The following is a 23,486-nucleotide window of genomic DNA, read 5'->3' on the forward strand; positions in this document are numbered from 1 at the left end:
TTGTTGTGGGGTCCCGGGTGAGGGTGGGGGAAACTGTCGTGGGCACTGTGCAGTGGTGAGGGGCACTCCTGGCAACCCTCCCTCCCTCGTGGTGACAACCAAAATGCTCCCAATCGCCTCCAAAAGTTGGTGTGGGAGGGCGGGGCAGAGTCACCCTTTTTGAGGACCGCTGTCCTATAGGCTCACAATACAGAGTCCTTAGAAAATGATGCACCATTAGGCTCTCCAGGCGTAGGAAATAGGAACTCACTAACCCTGTTAAATTAGTCCGTATTCGAATTTCCTCAGTTGACCACTCCGCCGCTGCCCCCCTCCCTCCCAAATCCTCGCTTACCCTCTTGTTTGGAACTATACATCTGGGATCACGTATTGCATTTACTGGTTTTCAAGTCTCTTTAACTTTCTTTCAATTTAGAATACTTTCCTAGCCGTGTGTGTGTGTGTGTGTGTGTGTGTGTGTGTGTGTGTGTTTATGGTATTGACATTTTTTAGTTCAGTCCTGTGGTCTTTCCAGAATATACTTCAATTTGGATACTCAGATTGGTTCTCAATCTCAACACAAGATTAATGTTGAACATTTGGGTTTTCTTTTTTTTTTTTTTTTTTTTTTTTTTTTTTTTTTTTTTTTTTTTTTTTTTAGCTGGAATCTAATCTAGGTAATGTTACATTCAATTTTATCTATTTTCAAAGGAATATTTAGCTGTTTTAACGTTTAATTTAAAAAAAGTCACATTTCCTTCCAGCGTCTTGAGATACCACTTTTATCACATATATAAATTTCCACATTGTACTTGGGTTGTATCTGTATTTTCTTAACCCCACCCCCTTGATCTGATTGTCTACTCCTGTGCTAATATTACACTGTTTTAATTACAGAAATTGTATAATATATTCCAATATCTGTTATAGATAAACCTGCCTCATTGCTGTGGGGTTTTTTTTTTGTTTGTTTGTTTAGTTTTCCCTGTTTCTTGGATATTCTTGCTTATTCATTTAGTTGTATAAACTATAGAATCTAGATCCATAAAAATACTTTACAATATTGCCATCGATTTATGATTTCGTATTATTCTACTGAAGAACGAGGCTATTTTTCCTTTTATTCAAGTTTCAGTTTTATGTCTTTTGGGAAAGCGTTGAAGTGTTTTTCATGTAAGTTTTGCACATTTCTTGTTAAATGTATTACTAGGCTATATTTCATTTTTGTTGGCAATGTAAGTGGGACCATCTCTTCTACTTTTCCCTTTAATTGCTATTGCTTAAATATATGAAGGTATTGATTTATTTATGTAACTTTGTATCTTGCTACTATATTGAATCTCTTATTGCTTCTAGTCATCCATTAATTCTATTGGCATCTCTAGTTACACTTGTATATAATTACAGTAACTATTCATTTTAAAGCTCAAATTTTGTATCTTCGGCATTTATGACAACCACAAATGTTTTGATGGCTTCCTTGCTTTTGGACAATATAAGAGTTCCAGTCCTATATTGGAACAGTCTCATTTACTGTCCCAGATATAAAATCAACTATTTCTCAAAGGAGTCTTCATTGCTTTCAGCGAAATGGCATATTGACCACATCTGTGCACTTTAGGATGTTCATGGCTAAATGGGTTGTTGTTACTTCTCAGACTTTTTAATATAAGGTCTAGGAAGTATGTAGTTTTTCAAAGAAATATAAAAATAAATCATAAATGTTTGATTATTTTGCAATTCTAATGAAATATTATATAATTCTTTACTTATTTAATTTTATATATACATATGTTTAAATTTAAATTCTTTATTGTTTAAAGTCTGACATAAATCTCCTTTCCCCCCAATTGACCTCTCCCCGGCCTCCCAAACCCCCCAACACATATCCTCACTCCCCCTTACTCCCCTTGTCTGTGTGCATTGGTTATGCTGACATGCATGCATACAAGTAAGTCCTTTGGTTGATCTCCTACCCCTCACCCCCTGCCTTCCCTCATAGGTTGGAAAGTCTGTTTCATGCTTCTATGATTCTGGTTCTACTTTTGTTCATCAGTTAATATTGTTCATTATATTCCACAAATGAGTGAGATCATGTGATATTTATCTTTCTCTAACTGGCTTATTTCACTTAGCACAGGGCTCTGCAGTTCCATCCATGCTGTTGCAAATATTAAGAATTTCTTCTTTTTTATGGCAGCGTAGTATTCCATTGTGTAAATATACCACAGTTTTCTAATCCACCCATCTGCTGATGGGCACTTAGGCTGTTTCCAAATCTTAGCAATTGTAAATTGTGCTGCTATGAAATTGGGGTGCATATGTCCTTTCTGATTGGTGCTTCTGTTTTCTTGGGATATAATTCTAGAAGTGGGATTACTAGGTTAAATGGGAGTTCCACTTTTTTGAGGAAACTCCATACTGTTCTCCACAGTGGCTGCACCAGGTCTACATTCCCACCAGCAGTGCTTTTCTTTGCATCCTCACCAGCACTTGTTATTTGTTGATTTGTTGATGATAGTTATTCTGACAGGTGTGAGGTGGTACCTCATTGTTGTTTTTATTTGCATCTCTCAGATGATTAGTGACTTAAGTATGTTTTCATATGTCTCTCGGCCTTCTGTATGTCCTCTTTTGAAAAGTGTCTACTTAGGTCCGTTGCTCATGTTTTGATTGGATTGTTTATCTTCTTTTTGTTTAGTTGTATGAATTCCCTGTAAATGTTGGAGATTAAATTCTTATTGCAGATAACATTGGCAAATATGTTCTCCCATGCAATGGTTTTTTTGTTGATTTGTTGATGTTTCCTTTTGCTGTGTAGAAGCTTTTTATTTTGATACAGATACATTTGTTTATTTTCTCCTTAGTTTCCATTTGTCTAGGAGCTATATCAGTAAAGATATTGCTACCACAAATGATTGTTTTCTCTTTGGTGAAAAGCATGGTTCCTAATAATAATAATATAATTGCTTATTTATTTCCCTCTAATATATAATAGTTTCAAAATAACAGTATCAAAGTTATACCTAATTGTAAAATAGTTAATTGCAGTTTCATAGAGCTAGGTTTGTTTCAAGTTGTGTTCAAACCTAGGTTGCTTAATTTACAAATAATTAAATCCAAAGTGGAAAAATAAAACAAACATTAAATACTAACTTTTTGAGTGCCATGTCTAATTTATTTTTATTTTTCTCATTTTTCTTGATGTAAATATTTAAATCTATGTATTTTACTCTGAACATTCTTTAGCAGTACCTCATAGTCTCTGATGTTGTTTCATTATGTTTTTTTTTCTAGAAATTCTCAATATCAGTTGGTATTTCCCCTTGAGCCAAGTTATGTTTATTAGAAAAGTTAAACATTTCAAGGTGATAAGGCTTTCTTATATTTTGATTATTATGGATTCCCACCTTTATTATATAATGGATAGAGAATATGACTTGTATTTTTCCTTATGCAATTTATTGAGGTATACTTTTTTCTATAAGTTAAATAGTCAATTATCATAAATGCTTTTTGTACAATAATTTATTTTTGTCTTGGGCTAAGAGAAGTGCACTAATGTCTGCTTTTCTGTATGTATTTCTGTCTTCTCGGAATATTTTCTTGTAGTTAATAATAATACATAATCATTGTTTTCTATAAATCTTTCATAAATATTTTATTTTCACTGTGAATTATAGCTGTGAGCATTAGAATGTATCCTTTGTCTTGGTAATGGTTTTGGTCCAAATTCTACTTAATTGGATTTCAAAATCTCAGTTCATTATTTTTATTTGCATTTTGTTGATATACCCTTTCCATTTTATTTTCAGTGTTAGCATTTCTAAATTATTTTGTTTTAGATGTGTCCTTATCTTTCTATGCAACATAGATTTGGGTTTTGCTTTGTTCTTTTAATAGCAAAGATAAACACTCTGTTGTTGATATATTTTATTTCACATATCTCACCTGATATTTTATTAATGTATGTAATATCTATCATCTCTAATGATGGCAAGTGCTAGTGAAGAGATTATAGTGGAAGAGGGGATAGGAAACTTGGGGTGGAATATTCCATTTAAGTAGGTAGTCAGGGAAGGCCTCACTGGAAAGGTGACTTTTGCACGAACTGATGAAGTATATGCATGAATAAGCTATTTGGATAAGTGAGATCAGATTTATCCTGAGGGAGAGAACAGCTGAAGCAAAGACCTTGTTTTCAAGGAACAGCAAGGAGGCTGGTGTGACTAGAGTGGAGTATACAGGAGAGTAATAGGAACTTAGCCAGAGGGGAGGAATCTAGAGAATCAGCCTGAGCCCTCAGTCTTAGGAAGAGCACAAGACAACCCCTTTAAGAGGAGTTTTGGTGTCAGGTGTTGAAATAACATTACTTCCACCATCTTGCAGTCATAAATTAACTCTAAGGGAATACTTTAATAACTCTGGGAATTCCAGCATAGGAAGGAAAGGAAGCCAGGTTTATGGGTGTGTTATTTTGGGATGCAATTCAAATTATGCATGAAAGCATTTAATCTCAGCTGATTTTGAGGGTTGGATTACTAAAGACTTTCCCAATGCAATCTAAATGACCCTTCAACATATTCTTCAAATCTGATTTTTAGTGACTACTTTATGTTCTACCCCACACACATCTGATATAGATTCACAGTTATTCGCTATTTATATGAAGGTGTGCATTTACAGGGGAAGATTAAAAACACACACACATATTATTGAAATAAAATATTCAAAAAACATAAAACATTAAAATTTATACTGGGAAGCTTGACCAAAGGCCAAAGCACAACATACAAGTTGTTTTTTAACTCTTAAAAAAAAAAAAAAGTCAAGTATTCAGCTTGAAAAGTACCCCCTCCCTTTTTTTTAAATAAAGAAATCTGTTGTTTTAGCAGAAAACTGTATGGCATAGAGGGTGGAATGAAATGGGAGTCCGTATGAGAGAAGATATGGGGGTGAATTAAGTCATTAATGAATAAAAACTGTTCAAAATTCAAGTGGATGGGAACAGAGAAGGGACAAACTAAATATGTGCACCATTACTTCTTCCTTGATTTTATGTGTTTCATTTGGCAGCATTTTAATTTTCGCTTCAACTTTTTTCCTTAACCTAAACTGGCACAGTGAAATGCTATCTAAGTCACAACTCATATAGAAAACTGAACAGTGCATTGTCAAAAAGGACACAAAACAGAAGACTTCATCTGAGAGCTGAGATCATCCGGGCCGCGCATGCAGACCCAGTTTAGCAATTCAAGTGTTTCTCAAGGCCTGGGACAGTATCCACGATTCTTGGTGCGTTATTGCCCCCTGCTGGCCACGTGGAAGCACTGCTCTATAGAAATGGATTTTCATAACACTCCACTTCAGTGCAATGTTAGCCTGCTACCAGAGAAGTTAGAGGAAGTAGTTCTAAAATTTAAAACAGAGTAAGAGGATTAAGCAAAAAACAAACCAACTCATAGACACAGACAATAGTATGATGATTACCAAAGGAGAGGAGGGGAGCAGGTGGAAGAGGGTAAAATGGGGATAATAAATGGGCACAGAAGGAGATTACTAGACTTTGGATGGTGAGTGCACATGCAATGTGTAGATGATATATTGTAGAATTGTACACTTGAAACCTATATAATTTTATTGACCAACGTAACTCCAATAAATTCAATAGAATAACAAAACAGTGATTTCAACAATTTCTAAAAGCTGAATGTCAAAGAAAGCACAAAGCAGCTGGAGTTTCCCTGAAATGTTGAGAATTCTAGGATTCAGTTGTTAGGCTAAGGAATATGGTTGCCTTTTTTAAGTTTCTAAGGACAGCAAGAGCTCAAGGCAACTGAAGTAACTCCTTAGAGAAGAAATGGTCAAGTGAGAGCAGGAAGTAAAACAGAGAACACCAGCAAAACGTGGCAAAAGGAGGGGGTAGAGAATAATTTACATAGGAGTGAAAAGCAGTTCAATCCTGAACAAGATCTTTGCATTCCTTTCAGAGGGTGTTGCTTAGAAAACGGACTTGTCTCCTGGAAGAGCCTGGATGGGTCATCTGTGAGCCTTCAGGTCTCAGCCTCTTGTTGGGCTGGTCATGGAAATTTCTCAGAAGCACTAGGATGTGGGTGGGAGCCATCGAGGCAGAGCAGAGAAACATAGTGCATGGAGATGATTTCCTGGTTTACTCAGAGGTTAGAGGTCAGGGCTCCCTCCTGGATGGAAGTCAGCCATGTGCAAATGCATGTGTTTGAGCATGGGAGTTCCATGTTAATTGCTCCAGGTTTCAGCTCTCTGTCGCCCAGGGCCTGGGGCTGCTAGTTCCTGCATGCCAGAGCTTCCAGCGGGATTAGGTAATAAAGGTCCCTGGATCCCCTCTCACTCAGTAAAAGCAATTTAGAAGCTTGGGGCCTTGCTTCAGCACTTGTTTTATTGTCAGACTCTTTGTCCATGAGGAACAGGATTAGAGAAGAACCTTTAACCTTTTAATATTTAGAAAACACATGCAATTTTTATGTACAAATCTTACAAAATCACACTCTGTTAAGACAAACCTAGAAATGTAGCCTGAACTATCCTTGAAAGACTCAGATTTTTATTTTATTTTCAAATCTTTTTGAAAGATTAAGTTTTTGATACTGAGTATCACTTCTAAAACTTCTGAAGTCCCTACTTCAAAGGTACAAATGCTGTTCTTTAATAAATAAAAAATCTGAGAAAATAGTTACATGATTTATTTCAGGTAACAATTAACAAGCTGATTCCCTAATGCTGAAGGTAGTTCTATTCACAGCATTGGTTTCAGTGCTTATAGCATTTTCTCTTTCTCTGTGTAACCACTTACTATTTACTTATTTACTCACTTACATTTATGTTTTCTACTATGGCAAGTGTTAAAAGATATGGTAAAAAATAGGATAGACTATGCCCTTGACTTTTTTTATAATACCTTAGAAAAATATAGAGCAGCAATATGATAATCATGCCAGGAGCGAAGAGCAGAAAATTAATTTTCCCATTTCTGTTCATTTCACCCTTTTATTCCATTTCATCCCATCCCATTCCATTTATTTTCCTTTTCACAGTTTCATTTTATATATACTAGTATTTATAATAATTTTATTTATTTAAATTACAAATTAGGAGTGTTGGCTAGCCCTTTTTATGTACGTTTTCATAATCCCTAGTACTCCAGCACTCAGTACAAAATTTGTATATATGTGTAATACAATTCTGTTGAATGACTATGATCACTTACTAATTGCCTAGAACTAGAGTTTATATCAAACAGATGTACATTTTTATCTCAATGGAGGAGGAGAAGAGTGAAATTGGAGGGAATTTATATAGGCCTGGGAGGAAGTATTAGGGTTATTTGTATTCAAACTTTTATCCCATCTAATAGAAGAGCAATATGCAAATTGACCATCACTCTAACACACAGATGGCTGCCTCCATGTGGTCAAAGATGGATGCCCCCATGTGGACACAAGATGGCCACCACAAGATGGCCAACAGGGGAGGGCATTTGTGAGCAATCAGGCCTGCAGGGGAGGGGAGTTGGGGAACCAGGCCTGCAGGGGAGGACAGTTAGGGGTAACCAGGCTGGCAAGAGAGGGCAGTTAGGGGTTACCAGGCCAGCAGGGAAGGGCAATTGGGGATGATCAGGTTGGCATGGGAGGGTAGTTAGGGGCAATCGGGCTGGCAGGGGAGCAGCTAGGTGTTGATCAAGTTGGCAGGGGAGTGATTAAATGGTGATCAGTCTGGCAGACAGAAGTGGTTAGGAGCAATCAGGCGGAGGCAGGTGAGTGGTTGGGAGCCAGCACAGTCCTGGATTGTGAGGGGGATGTCTGACTGCCTGTTTAGGTCCTATCCAACAGGCAGTCGGATATCCCTCAAGGGGTCCCAGATTGGAGAGGGGTCCCAGATTGGGCTGAGGATCACCCCCCACCCCCATGCACGAATTTTGGGTAATAAAAAACCTTATTACTTAAACAAAAAGGCCAGAGCACAAAAAATTTTACCTCATAAAAAACTTGAGGAAATGTCTCTTTTAATGATTTTCTTATGTTGCTAATGTATATGGGGTGTTTAACATTTCTGCCTGTGCAATTTCTTATCAGGTCTGCATATACGCACCTACTCAAGATAGGATAGAAACCTGTATTTTTCATTAGTTCAAAAGAGTAGACAAACATCATGCCTGTTTTTTAAAACAGAGTTTTTCTCAAAGGCATTTAAAGAATGCTTGGTGCTAGTCTACATACAATTCAGTTAACTACACGAAAGAACATCTGGTTTATTTCACTAATGGGAAAATATTTCAATGCTAGGATGACCTCTTGATATTTCTTCTGCTGATTTTTAGCATAGTGACCTGTGATTATATCATTGGAGTTAAGTGGAGAGGTACTTACAGTTATCTATACTAATAAAAGGGTAAGATGCTAATTAGACTGGGTCGACCAAACATCTTCCTAATGACTTCCTTCCAGACAAAGCCATGGTGATGGGGGCTGAGACAGAGACTATTAAGGGTGATTAGGTGGCAGGGGAGCAAGCAGTTAGGGACAATCAAGCCAGCGGGTAAGCAAGCAGTTAGTGGTGAGATCAGGCTGGCATGGGGGAGCAAACAATTTGGGGGTGATCAGGCTAGCAGGGGAGGGCAGTTGGGATGATCAAGCTGGCAGAGGAGAGCAGTTGGGACAATCAGGCTGGCAGGGGAGGGCAGTTAGGGACAATCAGGTCAGCAGGGGAGCGGTTGGGGTGATCAGACAGGCAGGCAGAGGTGGTTAGGGGTGATCAGTCAGACAGGCAGGTGAGTGGTTAGGAGCCAGCCTTCCCGGATTGGGAGAAGGATGTCCCATTTTAACACACAAATTTTATGCATTGGGCCTCTAGTTCCAAATAAAGTCCAAAACCAATTACTATAGTAATAAGAGGTGGTGGATAGGCAATGCAACTGCCCAATAGTTTTGAAGCCTATAACTTAAGCCTAAGAAACTCAGCCAAGATTTAGGAATAAAAGTCCACAAGCAAGAGTATAAAGCCAATTGGGTTGATTAAGAAAAGAACAAAACCATAAATCACGCCTTCTGCCAGTGATGGTGAGCTTTCCACCATTTTCCCATTGTTTTAGACAACCTTGGGTCCTTGAAGCACCGCCTCACGGCAGCTGGGCCACCTCTGCACTGAGTTCCGGCACAAGTGCTGAGCAGGAAACTGTGTGGGGGTGGCAAGAGAGGAACAATTTGGGCAAGGCCAAGAGGCCACAGAGCGCCCCACCCTGCCGCAGGTGCCTGGAGACCCTCACCTGGCTGGAGCTCTCTAGCTAAAGAGTTGTATTTATATTTTTCTTTCTTTCCTATCTAAAGTTCTTTAGACTCCCACATGGAAAGTTTAGAACTATTTTCTGTTGAGTTGGCGGTGGAGATGGAAGAAGTTTGCAAGGTTAAACAAATTGCTGAAAATAATATTCTGAATAGTGGGCAGGTCTATTTTAATTCTAGTATTCTCCTTCACATCAGACATTACTTAAAAGTATGTTTTTAAAAAGTGCCAACTTCTTATGTGAGGAGACATTTTGTAAGTGCTTCATTGCATATGGTGCTGGGCTAGGTGCTAATGAGAGAATTTCATAAACCAGTTCCCACCCTCAAATTATTTATAATGGAATGCATGAGGAACAAAAATAAGTCTTAGTAAGCAAAGAAAAAAATTCATAGACAGACAACAATATGGTGATTGTCCAGAGGGAGAGGGGGTGGGGTGGAGAGTAGAAAAGAATAAAGCGGGGGGAGGAGATAAATGGTGATAGAAAGAGATTTGACTTGGGGTGGTGAACACACAATACAATATGCAGATGATGTGTTATAGACTTGTACACCTGAAACCTATATCATTTTATCAACCAATGTCACCCCAGTAAATTCAATAAAAAGTCTAAAACACAGAATTAGGTGGAAAAGTGAGTAATGTATGTAGCATTTTACTTATATTTCAGTAACATGTCCTTTGGGCAGCTTGGTTAGTACAGGGTAGAGTGGTTAAAGCTGTTGAGGATACAAGCCTTCACCTCAATTGTCCACCTCCAAAATTGGAATTCATGCATGTAGATCCTCTCTAGAGATTCCAGCAAGGAATCTCTGTCTCTGTCTGTTTATCTTTCTCTCTCTTTTGCATTTAAACCCAGACTTCCTCTGGATGGCTCAAAGCAATGGAAATTATTAGAGTTTCTCATAATTAGTCACTTTTGTCAAAGCCAGATTGATAATTAAGGCTGGGATTAGCGATAAAATTGTCCATATAACTTTGAAAGTAAAAATAAATGTGCTACTGAGATGCTGAAAATATATCATTAAATTGCCCTAATACATATAAATTTATGCATGTTTTAAGTTGGTCAGTATGAGGTTTGTATTTAAATGACTTCCCTCAATTCAAATCACCTTAGGCATTTGGCTACTCAAATTTTTTTGTGCTCATGAATACATCTTTTATAATTGACATGGATATTTGTTATCAGCCAAACTCCAATTTGTAAGCAGGAATACTCTTTTAGTCATTCACCCCATATCTATTACTAATTTACTGTGTGCTAGTATGATGATAGTGATTATTTGTAAGTTAATTTTAAAGGTTAATTAAATTTTGTGAGCTCTATTTTCCTAAATTGCATGAAATCATGTATAGAGAATAGATCAAGGTACCATCAGATGTGCAAATCACAGTTAGTCTAGATCTCTATCATAGTGCTGCCCCAAGTGGCAAGCTGGAACTCTTTCCTGGGTTCTTACCCTATGGAATTTGAAGAATAAAAATTTGCCGACAAGCCTGGCTTGCATGGCTCAGTGGTTGAGCGTCCACTTATGAACCAGGAGGTCATGGTTCAATTCCGGGTCAGGGCACATGCCCGGGTTGCAGGCTCAATGAGCAGGAGGCTGCCAATCAATGTTTCTCTCTCATCATTGATGTTTCTCTCTCTTTCCCTCTCCCTTCCTTTCTGAAATCAATAATATATATATATATATATATATATATATATATATATATATATATATATATATATATATATATTTTTTTTTTTTTTTAATTTGCCAACAAAAAGGTTTTAAGCAAAAGAGTAGAAGCTTATTGCAAGTGTATACAAACTCCCCCTTGGGGAGGGGTCCCCCAAATGGGAAAAACCTAGTCTAATGAGGTTTTTGTCTAAGGGTTTATACATGTTGGCAGCTTCTTTGCCTGTTTATGCTCTTTTCTAATTTGACCCTTCCCTGGCTGGAATCAGTTTCAAAGCTCACCCCATTCCCCGCCTCTCCCCTTATAAGATAAACATTCTAGCAGCTTGGAGCTGTCTCTGTCTGTCACATATGCATTCCTCTCCCATGGACCCCTCCCTAACTGCTTCCCTATCCCTAAACCCTTTCAGTAACACTTATCATACTTTCCCTTTGTACATTAATTTTGCCTCCTGGAGTAAGAGCAGAACATGGTCTATATTTGATCATAGCTGTGTTTCAGCATCTAATAAAACCTGCACCACAATAGAGACCCTAAAAGTGTGGTCTGGATGGCTAAAGCACCACATAAACATAGATTGCTCTTTCTAAGGATAGTTTAATTTCCATTAGGTATTTAGGCCATTTGGGAAAAGTAAAAATATTTTCATGAAGATCCCTATTATCTAAGTAACTTTTCCCCCCTTAAAATGTGATAATTTTATTTAAAATGTTTTTTTAACATTGTAAATAACTCATAGTTTGATTGAATATTGATCTGAAGCACTTTGACTTGACTTTGAATTTGATCTGAAGCACAGAGATTCCGATTTAGTGGAATCTGATTAGTCATTTTTATAATGATTAAGGCCTTTAGGTTCTGATTATTTAGATGACATTTATGAGAACAACAGTTTTATACTAAACTTAAGAATATTTTTCACTCTGCCTGGTAGGTAAATCAGGCTTAGGATAAGCCCTTTTTGTCTGGGAGATGCTGATGATGGGCTTTCTGATAAATCCTTCTCATTCATCTATGGTTATTTGCTTCCTGTGTGTTCGGTGGGCTTATACCAACATAAATACATATAATGAGTTCCTTGAGTATGAGACAGTGCTGAAAGGAGACAGCAGTAATATGCAACCAGAGGGTTATGTGATTCATGTGAAATTCCTGATCATTCTCGTTTAGGGTGGGAGTCAATGGTAGTACTGTGGAGAGAAATCCCTGGCACTGCATTTATTAGATCTCACACAGGATTGTCACTTACCATTGAGTATATTGTGCACTATACAAAAATGATCCTCTAAAGTGCACACCATTTGTGTCATAGACATCAATTTGAATATTTATTGAGAGAATTTTATGGCAGAAGACAGTACAGTTTTTGTTCTAATTAGTATATTATGACACATTTTCTGACAAATGGGATTAAAATATCTTGAAGAAGAGGTACTTTTTTTTTTTTTCCATTTGCTTTGCACAAATGCTCTGTATAGGCTATTGGCAGCCTGAACTTGGACAAGTTACATAATTCCTTTGGCTTTCAAGTGGAAATATTAATACTTACCTCACTAAATTGGTTGAAAATACTAGGCAGGCCTGACACATTGTAGGATTCAGTAAATGCTTTTGAATGATTGTGGAAGTACTAAGCTTAATGTCTGTGCTAAAGGTTTGATAAATTGCAGCACAGTTTTGCCCTGAATAAGGGAAATTTTAAAGGGATTAAGTATATGTTAAATATGTGTATTAGAATCTTGAACTTGTTAAGTGTTTCATGTTTTTACACTTAATTACTGTATAGCACTAACTAAAATGTCCCTACTGATATGTTTGGAATCTTTATTTTCCTGATGGGTATATCTTCAGCTGAAAGAAAATTATGACTATGTGACACATTAAAAGGAAAAATTAGTGACTAATAGTTGAGTTTCTTGTGGAATCCTAAGGTACTGGAATTCTAGCTTGAGAAGGGACAATTTGAATTTCCTTTTATTTATCAAATGTATATTAATCAGTTATTATATAGAAGTAACTGTGCTGTGCAATAGGGTTATAAAGATAAATAAGATCTTGTTGAGAAGTTACAAGTCTTTGCATGAGCATTTTTAGGGATAGTTCACAATGACTAACTTGACTTAAAAAATATATATATATTTTATTGATTTTTTACAGAGCGGAAGAGAGAGGGATAGAGTTAGAAACATCGACAAGAGAGAATCATTGATCAGCTGCCTCTTGCACACCCCCCACGAGGGATGTACCGGACCTTTCAGTCTGCAGGCCTACGCTCTATCCACTGAGCCAAACCGGTTTCAGCACTAACTTGATTTTTAAAAATCTCTCTTATGACAATTCAGAAGTTGTCTTCCTGTAACTTCCATCTATTGATGGCAGCTTTACTATTTGGGGCACAAAAAATCAGTCTTATTCTTTATTGGAAAAGTCTTTCTTATATATTAAGGTAATTGAATTATTTTTGGAAATGTCTACTCTTCGAATTAAAGACACCACTATGTTATTCTGCCACTCCTCAAGCCTCTTCTCCATCCAGCTCACTCCCCTAAAGGCCTTCCAGGTTCACTCCTTCTTTGTACAGGTGCGGTGTCCATAGGGTATTCAGGGCTCCAGGCGTAGACTGATCAGGTGGATACAACAGGATTATCCACCACTTCCTGCCTTCCAGACACTGCCCCTCAAAACTCTGGAATTATTTCTGTTCATAACCTAGTGATCAATACGTACTATACGGTGTCCCATTCCACCTATTATTAAAAAGAACTCTATCTATTTTGCACATGCTACCATTTAAGTTTGGGAAAAGGATAAATGACCTCCCTAATTCCTCCAAGACCTTTTCATACACTGTTTCCAACAATGGACATGGGAACAAAAATGAGGGCAGCCTTGCTAGAGCTCAAGGTTATTGAAATGATTTTTGGTCCAGTTGATTAAAGCTGCTGTAGTTCATAGATTTTCTGACAGTTAAAAGGTGAGCAGCCAAGGAAGGACTTCTATAGCATTGCACAATCTGTTTCTATAATTTATCCTTTCACTTGAACACTTTTCTTTAAAAAAAAAAAAAATATATATATATATATATATATATATATATATATATATATATATTATTGATTTTTTTTACAGAGAGGAAGGGAGAGAGATAGTTAGAAACATCGATGAGAGAGAAACATCGATTAGCTGCCTCCTGCACCCCCTGCCCGGGGATGTGTCCACAACCAAGGTACATGCCCTTGACCGGAATTGAACCCGGGACCTTTCAGTTCGCAGGCTGACACTATCCACTGAGCCAAACCAGTTTCGGCCACTTTTCTTTTTGATGAACAAGAATATGACAAGGGAAGCATTTACTAAAAAAACTTAGTATCTTTTTAATACTTTTTTCAGGTTGACAAATGTGTGAAACTCTCCTTATGCCAGGTGTACTCTGACTCAGCATTTGGGACAAGTAGCTCTGCCTAGCAGAATGCCAGAAATGTCAATTGTAACTCAGCACAATTTGTAGGTATGTATACTGCTCTGTTTTGCTCCTTTTAGTGGAAGGAAAAGACAAAGACAGATGCAGTAATTAATTGGAAGAGACCTTTGCCTACATAAAGGAAGAGTGTTTGGAAGCAATGGGGGGTTAGTTTCCTAGGACTGCCATCCCAAATTACAACAAACTTTGTGGATTAAAACAACAGAACTTTGTTCTCTCATAGTCAGGAGGCCAGAAGTCCAAAATCAAGGTGTTGGCAGGGCCCTGCTCCAGGAAAAAAATCCTTCCTTGTTTCTTCTAACCTTTGGTTGCTCCTGCAGTCATTGGCATTCCTTGGCTTGTAGATGTATCATTTTAATCTTTGACTCTGCTTCACATGGCTTCTTCCTTGTGTTTCATCTCTGTCTCTTTGTCCTGATCTCTCTGTCCTTTTTCTTATAAAACATTGGCCATTGGATTACGGTCCAACCTAATACAGTATGACCTTATTTTAACTTGATTACCTTCATAAGAACCTATTCTAAATGGTTATATTTATAGGTACTGGGCGGTTAGGATTTAAATATGACTTTTTTGGGGGGTACACTTCAACTGGTAATGGGTATGATGGCACCAAATCATGGAACATTTTAATAATAGGTAGAAGAGTATGGGTTTTATTTATAAGCCAGGGGGACTGCTGGAAACTACAGGCAGGTCTGGTGGCAAGCAGTATACTTCATCCTTGGAGGACATTACAGTTTCCCAGGAATAATGTGAAGGAATGCTTATAAAGGAAGATGTGGAAGAGTGTATTTTCCAAAGATGGCTGCAACAATGCCTCTCATACCACTTGTTTTTACCCAAAGAGACCATCTTACTCCCTCCTCAATAGGTGGTGTCTATTTCTCTATTCATGAGTCTGGGCAGAGCTAGTGATTACTTTGACCAATAGAATAGGGCCAAAGTGACACATACCAGTTATATGCATAGACTTTTCCTGACCTAGCAGCTTTACCTCCCTACCTCTTGGAAGATAATCCATGTAGGAAGGATGACTTTCCTGAGACCACCATGCTATGTGAAGCCCCAACTCCTCTGAGCCGGGGCTAGGGTGAGGCAAGTAAGGTGCCTGGGGTACAAAATTCTCAGGTGCCTTTGCATGACACTATACATAGTACCTCCTTAAATTTTGCACTTTGGGAGCTTCACTCTTAAGAAGGCACTTAATCTCAGGGTTGAGCAAGTACAAGGGCAGCACTTGGGAATGAGGCCAGTTTAAAAATTTACTGCCAAAGTACCTCTTCTTGCCTTACCCTAGTCCTCACCCTTCTTGGCAGATGAGAAAGAGAATGAGAGAGAGAGAGAGAGAGAGAGAAAGAGAGAGAGAGAGAGAGAGAGAGAGAGAGAGAGAGAGAGAGAGAGAGAGAGAGAGAGAATCATCATGAAGAACCACAGAGATGCAAAACATTTAAGTGAGGAAACCATCTTAAATATTGACACTCTGCTCAACTACCAGCTGGCACTAGTTGGATGCAATGAAGCACCAAGCTGAGCCCTCCTAACTTCCTGTTCCATAGAATCATGAGTGAAACAAAATGGTGTTTTAAGTCACAGTTATTGGGGTAGTTTGTTATGAAGCAATATATTACTCCACGCCTTTTCAGTATTATGTAGAGCTAATCTTTGATTGAGAAATACCAGGTAGCTCTGTATTTACTCAAGTCTGATGGGGTGTAATATGTTTGGTTGCTACTTACGAAGGAGGAATAAGGAAAATGATGGAGTCGGATGATCATCACTGGCAGTCTAGAACCTAGAATTTAATGTCTTGCTTCTTCAGCTCACTACTTAAGCTACATGGCCACACAATTTTTAATGTTTGAGGTTGGCCAGAGCAAAAAAAGTATATACATTCATAGTTTGAGTCTTTATAGGAACAAAAATCTTTGTCTGTTTTGATCTATGCCATGCAGAGGGATGTGAAATTTCTGTTTTAAAGCAGATGGTCTGAATTCTGATGCTAAATGAATAAAATTGTCATTGGATCTCATTAGCACTCATGTGGGAAGGCTTCTTGGCTTTGTGTGAACAAATTAAGCTTTGAATGAAAGGTTTATTTTTATGAAGGCTGAATTTACTAATCTTTCATTGAGTATCTCTGTTTCACAGTAATTTACACATTCTTTCAAATGGTTGTTGGTATGTTAATTTATTTTCCTTTGAGGCATTTTTCTAATTACTTATATATCAAAAAAAAAAAAAGCCTGAGGAAAAAAAGCCAATCTGGAAAAAAGTTAAGAAAGGGGCTGTTGGGTAGAAGAGGTGTATTACACATAAAATTAAAATATAATGGCTATTTTTAAAAGCCTTCATTCCGTTTTATAGCTTTCTCTGCTCACTCTTCCAAGCAGGCAGTGAGTACAGATTTCCCCACCCGTTAATTCATTTCCACAGGATAGTAGACATTTTTATGACCTCCTAGGGTACTTATAATCTGTACTACACAATTTAGCAACTAATTATATCCTGTATTATAATATTCATTATTATATAATTGTATGATTTTTGTCCCCTCCAGTAGATTATATGGTCTTAAAAGGCAAGGACCATGGTTTATGCTCTTTCTATATTTGCATTCCATCTGGCTTAGTGCTGAACACAGTATGCACTTGGGAAAATTTTAATTGATAGGAGTATATTAAGGAACTCTAGTTTCTCAAAGCTCAGTGAATGTGTCCATGAAACATTTGTCATGGTTCTGGACGTACAGGCATAGAGAAAGGCAAGCTACTTTTCCTTTCCTGGAGGAGTTTGTTTTCAAGTGGAAGTAGCAAGATGAGGTGTTGATTTGACTACTAAGGTGATGTCCTCTCTTTTTCCTTCAGTGTCAGACCTGGGCAGATGACAGTGTGAGAGGCATGTACCCTTGTGCTACCATTTTGATGTAGATGATGGTTGGCATTTTTTCTTTTCATTTTTCCAGTTGGACAAGTCAGCTTATGGTGTCTGGCCTAGTGGAGAGGGGCACTCTTGTCTGAGCAGCTCGGCTAAATGGGTTGGCAAGCCGTACCTTCCTCTTGTGAGTGAGCATGCTATTTCTCAGGGCATCAGAGCCTGTGTGTGTGTATGTGTGTGTGTGTGTGTTGTTGTTGTTGTAAAGCATACATAGCATAAATTTTACCATTTCAACCATTAATAAGTATACAGTTAAGTGGCATTAACTATGTTTACATTGTTGTGCAAGCATCCCACTATCTATCTCTAGAACTGTTTTTATCATTCCAAACTGAAAATCTAAACCCATTAAACAATAACTTCCCATTTTCCTTTCCCCAGCCCCTGGCAACTACCATTCTACTTTCTGTCTCTATGAATTTGACTATACTATATACCTCATATAAGTGTAATCATAATATATTTATCCTTTTGTGTCTGGCTTATTTCATTTAACGCGATGTCTTTAAATTCATCCATATTGTAGCCTAATCAGAATTTTATTCCCTTTTAAGGCTGAAGAATATTCCATTGTATGTATATATCACATTTGGTACATCCATTTATTTGCTGGCGGGCATTTGGGTTGCTTCCACCTTTTGGCTAGTGTGAGTAATGCTACTAGGAATATGGGTATACAAATACAGGTTACATTTTTAAAAAAATATATATTTTATTGATTTTTCACAGAGAGGAAGAGAGAGGGATAGAGAGTTAGAAACATCAATGAGAGAGAATCATCGATCAGCTGCCTCTTGCACACCCCCTACTGGGGATATGCCCGCAACCAAGGTACATGCCCTTGCCCGGAATCAAACCCGGACCTTTCAGTCCGCAGGCCGATGCTCTATCCACTGAGCCAAACTGGTCCTGGCCAAATACAGGTTACATTTTTATGAGCACCTACACTGTGAGCAAAGCACCCTCCTCAACCATATAATATCTGGAGGAATCAACATGTCTCCGGAATTTCATAACTTGAATTCATAGTCTTACCTACTCAGGAAAATGTGGCTTGACAACATGTTTTAGATTAGGACTGTGATCAATACTTGATCAGTAAATATGTCTTTTTTTTTTTTTAATCCTTCAAATTACTTTTTGTCTCTATCTTTCTTCTCTGTAGCTGCTCCATGGTATGTCCACACTGTGAGACTACTACAATCACATTCTCAGTGATTTTTCTAATTTCATCCCCCTTTCCAATTTTTCTAAATAAAACACTGCTTTTGTCCCTTTACTTTACTGAACCAAAGGATCGTACTGGGCTGGCATTGAGAACCTTTTATAATATGTCACCTGCTTACCTTTCAGGTCCTACTTCTCTTACTTTCTTATACAAACTCTGCTCCGAGACATAATGGTCTCCTCATTACCCCCTGGACAAATCATCATTATTTTGACTGTTTGGATTGTTGCTCACTCCACCTTGTGTAACTTTTTGTTCATGCTGACTGCGAATTAGAGCTGCGGTGTCTTAGAAAAACGAAGCAGAAATGCTTAGGACTGATTAGACAATGGCGATGTCCCTGAATAATTCCCCAGAGTCCTTGCCTACGAAGCCAAGAACACAGCGGCACCTGGCACAATGCTTTGTGTGCAGGAGACATACAACAGATACTTTTAATTTTGCCAGTGCAGCAGAATACAGTAATCTGAAGCAACACTTGTCAGTCCTTTTCCTTTCATGACAGACATAATAGATGCTGCTTTAATCTCCTGGTACATTTCTACATCCTTACACAAAGTGGTTCATGTATACCAGCTGCTGCCGCACTCTCTCCCATTCTGGGAGCTCATGGAAATGAGCAGGATAATACATTGCTGTGAAGGTAATAATAACAAAAATAGTAACGATAATGATGAAATAATAATGATGCAACTAGAATATTTGAAGCATCAGTTGATGACTATTTTGTTAACTACCTTGCCATCGAGCTCAGGGTGCTGGTAATGTCAGCAGCAGCAGCTGGGTACTTGTACCCCTGCAGGAAGGAAATTTATTCTGGCAAAGGCCCCCACATCCCACCACTTTTCACACCACAGAACTATCTGCAAAGAACTTAAGAAAAGCAGGAATAACAACTTGGTATTCAATGTGAGCTCAGCTTGTTTCCTGGTCAGACGGGGGTATATATATAGATTCCTGGGCTCTCAGGGGTTGTGACGACTCTAGGGAAATCTCAGAGGCAATTTGATATGGACAGCTTCCACCTCGGGACCTTCCTGAGGGTTTGTTAAAAAGGGAACGGCAGAAATACTTCGGCCTGCTATGGGGTTAAAGGGACCACATTACAAGTATAAACTTATTTCACTTTGATGATTTTATTTTTGAGTACCACGCTATCACTTCCAGTTCTTTAAGAATTTAATTCTGAGAAAAAAACAACAAAAACTCATTTTTTTTCTACATAATAGAATTTTTTATTTTCGTATCAGTTGAGACATTAAAAATATTTTTTGTCCTTTATAAATTAGTTCATAGTACTTCCTGAAGGATCCCCATGGAGCAATTGAGCCATTGATGGACTGAGTTTAATGTCCTAAGGCTAAAGTAGTAATCAGCTAATTCTTTTTGTGTGTGTGCTCTTTTTGGTATAATGGAAAGAGACACTCAGTTCGAATCCTAGTTCTATAATTTACATGTTGTGAAACATTGGGTAGTTCATTCATTCAACAGATTGCAGCATACTTACTTGGTGTCAGACATAGTATTAAAGCTCTGAAGAGAGAAATCAAATAGAAATTATCTCTATTTTTTTAAAATATACTTTATTGATTTTTTTACAGAGAGAAAGAGAGAGGGGTAGAGAGTTAGAAACATCGATGAGAGAGAATCATTGATCAGCTGCCTCTTGCACACCCCCTACTGGGGATGTGCCCACATCCAAGGTACATGCCCTTGACCGGAATCGAACTTGGGACCCTTCAGTCCCCAAGCCGACGCTCTATCCATTGAGCCAAACCGGTCTCGGCTCAAAAGTTTTAAACAGTTTTTTTTTTTTTTTTTTTTTCTGACCTGGATTGTGGCACATTGAATGAGTGGGGACAGGGCTGGCACATTCTGACACTGCAGTTTCCCTTGTTGTCATAATTGGTATGTGAGGAGGACACTGGGTCCCAAAGGGCAGGGAATTCTTGGTTTGTCTGTTTTATTTGCTGAGTTCAGTGCGGGGCACAGGTCCTGCGCACTGTAGTGCCTGGAAAAAAACTTGGAATGCTGCTGCTGTGTATTCTCTTTCCTTTCTCCACCTTGAGGTCTCTGAACCTGTATGTGCTTCAGGGAGCTCAGTTTCAAAGTATGCATTTTATTCTAGGTGCCTGCCCATGACGGCTATGATCTAGTAAATTTGGTCTACGTTTTGATATTTCTTTCAAGGAGCTCTGCCTCAAGTACTGGGTTGGTTTGTGATAGGAGTTACTTAGAGATTTTCTACAACCCATTGTTTTTTTGTTTTTTTATTTTGTTAATAAGAAATTGTTATTTATACTTAAATGCAGTTTTCCCAAGTGTTTGCCATTGGCAATGATTTTTCATAGTTTTTTTGTTTTTATATGCAGATACCTCCTCCAATCTTTAAAAATGTGAGTAAATCTGACCTCATCCTAAGCAAGAGCACTTATGAATTTATGGACCGACGTATTAGTTCTATTTTTCTAATACATATTCAGACAAGTTAAAATAAAAATCTATCTATTCTATCATCTAATATAGGGATCAGCAAAAATAGTTAAATCCATTCATTTATGTATTGTCTGTGCCTGCTTTTGACTCCCAACAGTTTAGTAGTTGAGACAGAGACAGAATGGCCCACAAAGACTAGTATATTTATTATTCGGCTCTTTATGAAAAAGTTTCCACACTGATCTACAATTACCTCCATACCACCAATAGAACAGAGCGCACTCTGTAAAACGTTGCTATAGTACATTTGTCAAGAGACAGGGTGCATGAAATCCTTCATCATATTTTTTTCAGAACCAGCAAATACTTTATATTTTATTCTGGAATTGAAATATTTAATTAAAAATAATTTATGTTCTGAGAACCTTGGTGACAAGCCCATTTGAAACCAATAGAGAAACATAGACCTTAAGGATAATTTACCAGTATATTTTTAAATAAAGGAAATATTTGCCCATAAAAATATTTAATAGTCGAAAAATGCATAAAGTAAGAAGTAAAAATTTCACTGCATGGAAATTCTATCCTCACCCACTAAAAGGACATTATTTGTATTTCCTTTGAGTCATTTCTGTGCATATTTGAGATTAAATACTTTTTTGTTCTTTAGAATATAGCTTTTAATCTTTTATTTATTTTAAAAATATTTTTATTCATTTTTATAGAGGAATGGAGGGAGGAAGAGAGAGATAGAAACATCAATGATGAAAGAGAATCATTGATTAGTTGCCTCCTGTATGTCCCACACTAGGGATCGAGCTCACAACTGGGCATGTGCCCTGACTGGATTGTTCATAGGCCCATGCTCAACCACTGAGCCACACAGGCCTGGCACAAACTGAGTAGTAATTTAGCTTTCTTAAATAAAAAAATAGAATGTCACCCTAGCGGGTTTGGCTCAGTGGATAGAGTGTCAGCCTGCAGACTGAAGCATCACAGGTTTGATGCTGGTCAGGGCATGTGCCTGGGTTGCAGGCTTGGTCCCCAGTGTGGGGCTTGTAGGAGGAGGCCGATCAGTGATTCTCATCACTGATGTTTCTGTCTCTCTCTCCCTCTCCCTTCCTCTCTGAAATCAATAAAAATATTAAAAAAAATAGAATGTTATTATATGCAACTTGCTTTTTGTAACATACTTCTGTTTAGATATCCAAGTAATATATCTAAAATGACAAATTATTTAATATTACTTTAAAGTGGCTCTTAAGAGACATGCTAAGATATAATTTACATATTGGGTAATTCATCCATTTTAAGTGCACCAGTCAATGATTTTTAGTAAGTTTACAGAATCATGAAGCCATCAGCACAGACCAATTTTAGAACATTTCCATCATCCCAAAAAGATGCCTGGTGACCATTTGCACTCAATGTATTTCTACCTCCAGCCCCAGGCAACCACTAATCTACTTTCTGTTTCTAAAGATATGTCTTTTCTGGACATTTCACAGAAATGGAGTCATATATTATATGATCTTTTGTGTCTGGTTTCTTTCACTTAGCATTTCAAAGTGACTTTAAGGTAAAAGATGAGGGAGAGGTTCAGATAGCCCCAGGAATCTTTATTCATTTGCACAGGCTGCTCTACTTACAGTCAATATTTTGTATTTTTTTTCCCTGTGGAATTCAGTCTTTGAGACAAGCAATGATACAAGTATCAGGTGATGTTTGCATTTCCTGAAATTCACAACTTCCCGTACCTGTTCCCCAGTGCTCAGGTACGATGTTTGTACCACGGATGTTTGTGCAGCAGTCCTGGGGGACGAGAAGAAGCGGTTTGCTCACTCCTGGTGGCAACAGGTCCGGGCAGTTCTGCGCCTTGCCTGGCCACTTTGAGGGAACAGTATCACGGCACAGCTGTAGCCAATGCACATCATTTCAGCGTGCTCTGCCACGCAGGCAGGACGTTCTCCTGCAAGTCTTGCAGCTTTACCTGGTCACAAAACCTCCAAGTGTTCTTAACTCTATGGGCCCAGCCCTAAAAACCTCTTGCTCATCTCTGCTCCTGTAATAATGATAACCAGAAGCCTGTTCATAGACAGTTAAAATCAGTGAGGGAATGGGTCATTTTCCTCTATTATAATCAGTAGATAAAGATTTTTCGTATTCCTTTGTAACAGCTGAAGAGAATTTTAATGCTTTGATACCCTAATTTATTTAATCCACTTAGTCCTTCATTTTTTTTTTCCTTTTTTGTTATTTATTACAAGCAGTGGAGAATTTCACCTGACCATTTGCATATTTTTGCCTTCTTGTGTAAGTATCAGTAGGATAGATTCCTACTAGTGGACTTGCTGGATCAGAGGCTGTGAACATGTCAAATGCTAGCGTTTCTTACTTGAAGTGGCAGGCTAACTAATGGCA

General features: G+C 37.9%; 1 long non-coding RNA gene across 8 annotated transcripts in view; it reads left to right on the forward strand.

The window, feature by feature from the left end:
- Positions 1-23,486, forward strand: part of LOC311617600 — a 1,721,005-nt gene that overhangs the window by 1,163,108 nt on the left and 534,411 nt on the right. The gene's annotated exons all lie outside the window — the stretch shown is intronic.

Source organism: Pipistrellus hanaki (assembly GCF_964339955.1).
Source record: "Pipistrellus hanaki genome assembly, chromosome: 2".
Classification (NCBI taxonomy): Eukaryota; Metazoa; Chordata; class Mammalia; order Chiroptera; family Vespertilionidae; genus Pipistrellus; species Pipistrellus hanaki.